Source organism: Rhinopithecus roxellana, chromosome 6 (assembly GCF_007565055.1).
Source record: "Rhinopithecus roxellana isolate Shanxi Qingling chromosome 6, ASM756505v1, whole genome shotgun sequence".
In the NCBI taxonomy this organism is placed as follows: Eukaryota; Metazoa; Chordata; class Mammalia; order Primates; family Cercopithecidae; genus Rhinopithecus; species Rhinopithecus roxellana.
In genome coordinates, this window is record NC_044554.1 from 105086045 (window position 1) to 105096048 (window position 10004).

The window sequence follows — 10004 nt, forward strand, 5'->3', positions numbered from 1 at the left end:
CTCGAACAGCCCTGCCCTGTCTGGGGCCTCAGCCCTGGGCAGGCCGGCCTCCCGGGGAGCAGGGCTGTATTTCAGGGTTTCAAACGACTTCCGCATCTGGTTTCTCTTTCCAGGCCACTACATGCCAGCGGGGGTTCCAGGCAAGGCAGAGGTGAGGCCTGGGCATTGCCAGAGGAGAAGCAGGTCAGGAAGGGGGCCATGGAGCCGGAGTGGCACAGCTGGCCTGTGCTTTCCTTCTGGGGGCCTGTGGGCAGGATCTATTCCTGGAGCAGGAGATTCCTCAGGCTGACCTGCAGGGTAGTTCCCAATTTTCCACTCTGAGATGTGACACAATAAGGAAAGTCCCTCTGGTGGGGACTAAATTATCCCGGGCTGGCCCCTGGCCCGGTTCTCCGTGGGGAACCTTGTCTGTGGCCAGGACTGGACGAGGGCGGAATCACTGACACCATGTGAGGGGGGCCCTACCCTGCTGGCTGTAGGGCCAGGGCTTGTCCGGACAGGGCCTGCAGGAAGGAAGGTGTTTTCCCGCAGTAGCCCCTGGCAAGGAGTCAGGGCAGCTTCTCCGTGCCCCTTGGGAGGAGCAGAAACTGAGGTCTTCCAACCCCATCCACGCCACTGGTGCTGTTCCAGCTCTTTCTGAGGCTGGGCCCTGGTGAGACACCGAAGTGTGCATGGCTGGCTGCCTGTCAGTGAGGTCTGTGTGTAGGTGATGAGCTCCCCGTCACCAGGGGCATGCAAGCAGCTTCTAGGCAGAGAGCGCTTGTGGCCTGGGATTGTGGCTGGCCCTAACCACTGCTCCGCCACAGTCCCTGACCTGCAGATATCGCGCCAGGACAGCTGGAGCCGGTCCTGGCACCGGGTGTTCTTAACTCCCAGGGCAGCGGTTAGGAGAACCGGAAAAGCTGGAAAACAAGGGAAAGATCAAGAAGCAGAAGCAGCGGGGCAGGGGGAGGGGGGAGTTAGTGGGGGATGGGGGACACAGGGGTGGAGAGGCACTAGGGCCCAGGTCCCTTACAAAGAGTGGCATGGGAGGTGGCCTGAGTTGCACTTTCATCGTGAACTTTTACCGCTGCACGCTTAAAAAGCCATCTCACTGGTCACCCCGTGGCCCATCCTGCATGGCCCCCCTCTGGCACCAGTGAGCTGGGAGGCAGCATTTGTGGCGTTTCCCCACCAGCACCTCACACAGCATGTCCCTCCAGGGTCCCCGAAGCCAGGAGCCAGGACACCCCCAAATGGCTCCTTCTCCCCACTGCCCACAGCTGCCACCCTCCCATCCAGACCTGTCCCCCCGCCTCTGCCCACAGGGCTGCCTCCTGCCCCTCTGGCCACCACAGTCCACCCTCCCCAGCAGCCCAAGGGATCTTTCTAGAAGGCCTGACCAAGCCCTTCCCCTGCCAGGAGCCTCCCAGGCTGTCCTTCAAATAAAGTCCAGGTTGCTTATCAGACCTTCAGCAGGCTTATCACACTGCATCTCCCCGGCCGCACCCTGCCACGCTGACCCCAGAGCTTCGCGCCCGCACTGGCCCCCAGCACCCGCCCCTCCTCCTTGTCCTCCAAGACCCCCACCCTGAAGCCCCTCAGAGCCACCGAAGGCTCCCGGGGTCCCCATCTGTGCTCCCCAGGGCTGCCATGTGGACTCTGCACACGCCTCCCCCATCCAACACGGAGCCTCTGCCCGGGGAACCTGCTGCCTTCCGGCCTCACCGGGAAACTGCCTTCTCTTGGGCTCAGTTTCCTCATCTGCAGAGTGACATCATAGCCCCCTTCCACCAAGGATTACCCCATGGCCAGGCACACAATCAATGCAGCATCATGTATCCGGGGTGGGGAACAGGTAAGAGTGGTGTGAGCTCAACGGACCCCAGGACGGGGACCTAGATGGGGGCCCAGACTTCAGGCCCTTTAGAAATGATGATGACCTCAGCCTGAGACCAACAGAGAGACAGAAAAAGGGGAGAAAGACAGAGGAGAGGAGAGAGAAAAGATAGAGCAAGAATCTTTCTAGGAAGGACCATGAGAACTGAGACCTGGAGGCTAAGTAGGAATCACTTTGTTGGAGAGGAAGGGGAAAGGGCAAAGGGAAGAGGAGTTGCAAAGGCCCTGCGGCAGGAAGGAAGGCTTGAAGGTAGGCTGGTGTCGCTGGTGCAGGGGACCAGGAGGAGGCACGGGGGCGGCGGGAGGAAGGGGTGCAGGCAGCAGGGCCCAGCCAGGCGCCTACTCCAACCTTTCCCACCAATTTCCATGCCTACATTCTCATTTGATACTTAGCCACCCTTTAAAAGTGGCTCTGGGCCAGGTGTGGTGGCTCATGCCTGTAATCCCAGCATTTTGGGAGGCTAAGGCGGGTGGATCACCCAAGGTCAGGAGTTTGAGACCGGCCTGGCTAACATGGTGAAACCCCGTCTCTACTAGAAAATTAGCTGGGCGTGGTGGCACATGCCTGTAGTCCCAGCTACCTGGGTGGCTGAGGCAGGAGAATCGCTTGAATCCGGGAGGTGGAGGTTGCAGTGAGTTGAGATCGCACCACTGCATTCCAGCCTGGGTGACAGAGCGAGACTCTGTCCCTACCCCCCACCCCCTAAAAAACTGACTCTGGGCCAGGTGTGGTGGTTCCTGCTTGTAGTCCCAGCTACTCAGGAGACTGAGGCGGGAGGATCACTTGAGAACAGGAGGCTGCAGTGAGCTGTGATCACACCAGTGCACTCCAGCCTGGGTGACAGAGACATTAATGTGTGTGTGTGTGTACACACGTACATATGTGTGTGGGTTGGCTGTGGGTTTAAAACCCAAGATGGGCTGAGTGCAGGGGATCATGCCAGTAATCCCAACACTTTGGGAAGCTGAAGTGGGAGGTTTGCTTGAGGCTAAGAGTTCAAGACCAGCCTGGGCAAAATAGCAAGACCCCACCTCTACCAAAAATACAAATATATTAGTCAGGTGTGGTGGTGCACACCTGTAGTCCCAGCTATCCGGGAGGCTGAGGCAGGAGGATTGATGGAGGCTGAGAGGTCGAGGCTGCAGTGAGCTGTGATCATGTCACAGAACAAGAAAGGTGACAGAACAAGATCCTGTTTATGATCTATAAAATAGGTGGTTCTACTGATTCTGCAGCTCAATAAACAGGTTCTGAGAGGAGAGGAGGAGAGAGGAGGAGACAGGAGAGAAGAGGGAGGAGAGAAGGCCCCCTGATTGGCCTGCCCTCTCAGGCAGCGGCCCTGACTCTGACACCAGGTGAGGTCCGGAGGTCGGCCCAGCTGGTGTCCTGCCTGAGTGGCCACCCTGGTCCAGGACAGGACTTCCAGACCAGACGACCTCAGTTTCCCCACTTCCAGCCTCCACGTGTTCTGACCCCCTCAAAGACATGGAGGCAGGGAGAAAGGGGTCTCTCAGCCCATCAGGGTGGCAGGGCCAGTGCTGGGGACCCAGGGAGGACACGGCCCGAGGCATCGTTCACTTCAGTTCAAGATGTCCACCTGGGCTTGCATTAGCTTAGTTCCTGGAGGACGCACTGGCTGCTGGGTCCGGAGGGGCTGCAGAGGTGGGGACTCAAGCACCACAACTGGAGGGGTGGGGTGGGCTTATGGGGGTGGACTCCTTCCACCAGTGTGGACTCAACCCTGAACGTCACCTGACCAAGGCTGCTGGGCCAAGCTGGAATGAACTGGCTCCTTGGGTCCGGGAGGCGGGGGTGTTTCGGGAATGCAGAGGGCGTGAGAGAAAGAACCAAGGGAGGTGTCCTGGCTGAGTGGCGTTTCCCGCGGGACTTCTCAGAGCCTTCATCGCCTGATCTGCACCTCCTCTCCCCCGGCGAGAGGCTACACTGCACAGTGGTTCCCAAACTGACTTACCCACAGGACCCCTGCGGATGGTCGTGGGCGACCACGTCGGCCCCACTGCAGAGGGTGGAAGGGACGTCGCCCTCCTCCCCACCCCCGAGGCTGCCATCAACCAATGGCATCCCTACGGCCCCCCGCAGGACAGGGAGCGGGAAGCTGTGACACCCCATTTTAAGGGGCCACCCATTAATTAATTAGGCTCCATGAATAATGCATGCCACCTTGGGTATATTAATAGCATATTTATATGGTGTGCTATGGGGAGTATACATTCTCGTCTGAACACCTCACAAATAATTCACGACGCCGCTCCTTCCCCAGCCTCCAGGAGAGCCTGGCCGGTGCTGCGGCTGGGGCCAGTGGGCTGCTTTCCACAGCCAAATTCTACGTTTCATTATAAATGGCTTTGCTGGGCATGTCGGTAACTCGTGCATTTCCATCCACTTTATTATTAATGGCTTTCCTGAACTGTAGCAGCCCGACGCCGTGCACAATGCGTTATAAATATTTGATCCGGCATCTATGGTCTGCCATTTATCATTTATAACGGGTTACAAAAACATTATAAAACATTTACTGCACATTTATAGATCATTTTCGACTACCACCACGATGTGTTATAAATACATTATTAATCTTTTCCACGCCATTTATAGGAATCCCTTGTAACAGGGCCCAACCCCGCCCCACCACCTTCGAGGAGCACGGAGCTCACACGGGGGCTGACGGGTGTCGCTGGGTGGCAGGACTGGGGGAGAGAAGCCAGCCTGCCTCTAAGTGCTGTGTGTCCTTGGCTGGATCATGGCACCTCTCTGTTCAAGGAAAAGAGGTAACAGCACAGATGCCTGGTCCTCGGCACCTGCTGTGTGTCACACAGGTTGTTCACTGCCCCCGAGTCTCAGGCAGTTTTTTGTTTTTATTTTTTTGAGACGGAGTCTCACTCTGTTGCCCAGGCTGGAGTGCAGTGGCATGATCTTGGCTCATCACAACCTCTGCCTCCCGGGTTTCAAGGGATTCTCCTGCCTCAGCCTCCCACGTAGCTGGTATTACAGACATGCACCATCACGCTCAGCTCATTTTTGTATTTTAGTAGAGATGGGGTTTCACTATGTTGGCCATGCTGGACTCAAACTCCTGACCTCAGGTGATCCACCTGCCTCAGTCTCCCAAAGTGCTAGGATTACAGGCGTGAGCCACCACGCCCAGCCTTGTTTTTATTTTCTGAGACGAAGTCTTGTTCTTTCACCCAGGCTGGAGTGCAGTGGCGCTATCTCAGTGATCTCAACTCACTGCAGCCTCGCCTCCGCCTCCCGGGTTCAAGCGATTCTCCCACGTCAGCATCCGAGTAGCTGGGATTACAGGCACACACCACCATGCCCAGCTAATTTTTGCATTTTTAGTAGAGACGGGGTTTTGCCATGTTGGCCAGGCTGGTCTTGAACTCCTGACTTCAACTGATCTGCCCACCTCGGCCTCCCCAGGTGTTGGGATTAGGCCTCCCCAAGTGCTGGAATTAGGCTTCCCCAGGTGCTAGGATTATAGGCATGAGCCACCACACCCGGTCTCAGGCATGACCTTGATGCCCATTTCACAGGTAAGGAATCAAGCTCAGAGAGGGACAGCAATTTGTCCAAGGCCACAGTCAGCGAGTAGGGAGCAGGCGTCAGAACCCTGGGGTCAGTCCTGCCTTGTGTCACCCACCTGCCCGGGCCTGCAGCCACAGGCTATGGCCCACCTGACTGGACTCTGTGGACAGGGCCTCCAGGGTCCTGGCTGGGGATGAAAGAGGCCTAAAGGGTGTTTGGGATCCAGCAGCCCCTCCACCGTAACCCAGCTCTGGAGGACCTCAGGCCCTATGTCTCCAAGGACCCTGTGTCCCCCACAGCCGGGGCGCCACCAGTGGCCTGGTGTGCAGAGCACTGTGGTCAGTGCCGCCCTCACCAGGCCCTTGCGTTTTCCATCTTAGGGACGGCGCGTGGCCGCCTCCCAGCTCCCTCCCCTCCCAGGGCCCCAGTCTCCCTACTACGGGGTGAGGGATGAGCACCCGAGGAGCCCTGTGTGCCAGGCCTGCCCCCGTTCCCCCTGAGGCTTACAGGCCTCTCCAGGCCTGGCTCCATAGCAGGAGAGCACCAGTGAGAAAAGGGGGTTGTGGGTGCCGGCCCCTCCCCTCCGCCTGCCCTGCTGGTGGTCAGCCAGAGCCCTGTGCCCCACTGCAAGTGGATGGGCCCAACTCCTCCCCACTGCTCCAGACCCACCCGCCATGCTGCCTTCCCCCAAGAGCCCTTCCTAACCCCCGGGCACAGAGAGGGTGCCCACCACACCCTGACACAGGCCTACTGGGGTCCAACCCTGGGTCCCCGGTGAGCCCAGCAGGGCCTGGCATGGGGTGTCTTTTTGGGCCTGGCCCAGTGAGGGGGTTTGGAAAGAACCGGGATGTCTAGTTCTGCCTGCCCGTGCTCCTCAGCTTCCTACAGGCCACCTCCCAGGACAGAAGGGGCCACTGTCCCCGGGGGAGGCCTCAGCCACAGCCCCCTCTTCTGAAGCACCTGGAATGATTCCAACTGCCGGCTAGGCCTGGGCCTAATTGGGTCAGGGGTCTGGGTTGCTCTGAGGAAGGGAGCTGGGGGAGGCCCAGGCCCCCCAAGCAGCTCCTGCCCAGCACCCTACCTGCCACGTGACCTCGGGCCACTGTCTGGGCCTCCCAGGGTGAATGGGGGAGACACCTCATGGGGAGACCTTGCTGCCGAGGGCGCTCAGGCCCCAGGTGCCCACATTGAGCCCTGTGGCCACCACCATCTGGCCTGTTTGAAGGTCAGGGTCCATCCCCAGCCAGACCTGAAACAAACCCGGAAGCACTTGTTTTGAGACTGAAGAAGCAGGTGAGCTTGTCACTATGGCATCCCCTGGCCCCGCCCCATCCCCACCTGGAGGAGCGAGCCCAGGACTGCCAGGAACCACCGGGAGGGGCTGGCACCCTGCCTGGCCTGGCTCGGACATGCTCCTGGAAAGAAGGGAACTGTGGGGTCTGGGCCGGACTCTCAGTCCTGGGGCTATCTGGGCTCCAGTGGTGACCCTGGGCGAGGGGCTCAGTCACAGCCACGTGGGAAGGTGCTGATCCCAGATCCTCCACTGTTCCAGAACAGACGGCCTGGGACCTGCCTGCAGCCACCCAGCAGCGCATACTGGGTGCCCCACATGGCTGGTTCCCGAGGTCCCTGGGCCCAGTGGCTGTGGTGAGGAACTTGGGGAACCAGAGGGAGGGAGAGGCCAGGCATGGATCATGGCCTGACCCAGGGCTCCCTGGTCCATCCCGCAGCCCCGTCCACCCTGGGGTCGGCACCATCATTCCAACACCCACACTTCTGCTCACACGGCCCCTGCCAGGCGCCTGCTGCAGGCACAGATTCCAATCTACTCATTTTTTTGTCTAGGAGCAGTCAGGTTTCCCTCCCAGCCGTCTTCCCCATCTTCCCCAGCACAGATCGCAGAAGCCTCTCACCTCTGGGACACAGAACCTGCGGTCCACCGCCGCAGCCAAGGCCAGACACGCCCCCTGGGGTTCCCTCTATGGTGGGGACAGGCCCAGGCCACCCCCTAGATATTAGGGAAGCACTTGGCCAGGTGGGGGCTAAGTTTGCCCCACGGGTGCCACAATTTTGAGCCAACAAGTCCCTGAGCCCTGGGGTCAGCACCCTGGGGTGGGTGGGGTCTTGGGCACGCCTGGCACATCCCGGCCCCAGTCGGCACACACACCAGAGCCGATACCCCTAGCCTGAGCCCTTACCACCTGCCAGGCCAGCTACTTCCCCTGGATGCCTCTGCTTAGCTTAACCTCCACTGCCTCCTGGGCGGGAGTGAACACAGGCCCAGGCAGCAAGAGGCCCAGAGAGGTTCCCAGGCCCCAGGATCAGGGCCCCGCCCTCAGTGTCCTCCCCATCCCCCTTCCCCGTGCCTGGTCCACGACCCCAGCCAATGTCCTGGGGCTCTACCTGTCACAGGCTGCTCCGAGCCAGAAACGGGCACCCCCGTGAAGGGCCCAGGCTTGCGCCCAGCTGGGACACACACTGGCCTCCAGGCCTGGCAGCAGCATCCTTCCCTTTCCCTGTCCTCAACCCAGGCACCGGGTTCTGAGCCCACAGAGCTCGGACCTCACTCTCCCTCTCTGATCAGACCCTGAGGCAGGCAGGCCTTGGCTGGAAGGACCCCCACCCCACAGCCTGGCTGGAGTGACGTCAGGAGAGCAGAGGACCAGAGGCTGGCAGGGCTGCAGGAGGCTCCGGACTGTGGGGTGCGGGAAGCCACCCTTGAGGAGGTGCCTCGGGAACCCATAGGTGGTATAGCGTCAGGAAAGGGTGGCTCCTGGCTGGAGGGGACGCGGTGATGTGGCTCAGGTGCTGCACCTGGGGAGAGGGGTTGGGATCCCGAAGGTGCGGACTGGCAAAGGCCCCACATCCAGGACTGGGAGAGAGAGCCTGGCCCTCAGGAGGCTGGGGTTTGGGTGTGGGGCATACAGCAGGCACTGGGGGCCAGCGGGCTTGGTGGGCCCGTCCTCACTCGGTCTCAGATGAGACTGGGTCATGTCCCCGCCAAGCCGTAACATGCTTCTGTCCTCTAAGACTCGGGTGGACGCGGGCCCTGACCTTGACCCCTGAGCCCGCACAGCCTGCACACACCCACCCCCTATGAGGATGCCTCCCTACATCCACACCCCACCCCCGGGGCTGGGGAGGCATCCAAATCCCTGCCCTGCATCTGCTGAGCCTCCCGGGCCCCTTCCCACTGCACAAACCTCAGGCCCTGCTTCCGCTCAGCCCAGCCCCAGGGCCTCTAGGCCTCCCAGGTCCCACCCCGGGGCAGCCCATGGCTCCAGGGCCCTAGGGCTCAAATCTCAGCCCTGCCCCTTATCTGTGCAGAAGTAGGAGAGCCAGCAGCAGAGCAGAAAGGGCCTCATCCCGCACCCAGGCCTGTGCTGGGCGCTCCTCACTGCTGTCCCTGTCCCTAACCCTAACACACACTTGGACCCAGGGCAGAGGTGCTGGCACCAGGGTCCTGAAGGCAAGGCACTAAGGGCAAGGGTGGGGGAGGACGGCCCCGCACAGCTGGGATGGAGGCTGCTCGGCGGCCCATAGGCCTCCAAGTCACTCCCAGAGCAGCCTCCCAGTCCCCTGAAGCCACAGGAGCCAGCTGCAGACAGACACGTCTGGTGTTAGACCCGGCACTGGCTCCCCCTACCCGGGACCTGGTCCCTGGACCTGTGCAGCCTGGAAGAGTCTGGGGAGGGTGGGCAGGAGGGCGCAGGGGCCCAGGCAGGTGGTGCGGGCATGCAGGCCAGGGGCTGGGCTGGGAGGCTATGGGCCTAGAGCCCGGCTGCTCCCTTGCTGGATGCTGTCACGGGGCATCCCCCAAGCCCATGGCATCACTAGAACCTTGAGGCCTCGCGCTACCTGGGCTTGCAGGAGGGCCTGGGTCAGCTTCTCAGCCACAGTGGCCCAGGCAGTGGGCGCCCGGGGCAGGGCTGACCTGGGGGCACTCATAGGGAACGGGGAGAGCACGGGTCCCATCTGTGTGCTGGGAAGACCCCAATGCGGCGAGGACAGAGGGGTGGGCAGCTCTAACCCCAACCGGGCCAGCAAATGGACTCCACGCCAAGCTCCACCCCGCATGCACTAGGACCCTCCCAGACCCTCCCCTGTGAGCGGGTGCTGGGAAAGGCACGACGAGCATCGCCGGCTACTCGGACTCTTCTGGAATGGGATCCCCCACTCAGCTCCCATGACACCCACAGTTGAGGCTCTCAGGGCCTTGTTGATCCTTTTAGTGGAGGAGGGAGAGATCAGTCTGCCGGGCCAGTCCCCCACGCAGCCTGACAAGGCTGGATTCACTCAACAGAGTCCAACCCCGTGAGCAGAGGACTCGAGGCCAGGCAGGGCCCAGGGCCGGCACCTGACGGGGAGACCGTGATGGTGGGGGCAGCCAAGCAGGCAGCGTCCTCTGACCCTCGACATCTGCAAGAACTGCTGGCCCAAGGGAGAGCCCGGCCTGGCCTTGGTCTCCACCTCCCAGGACCCTGCTCAACTCTCTGCGCTGCAGGGCTGGGGAGCCAAGGCCAGGGTCCTTGAGGCTCCAGCTGGCCAGAGGGTGACATGGGACACCAGAGAGTACACA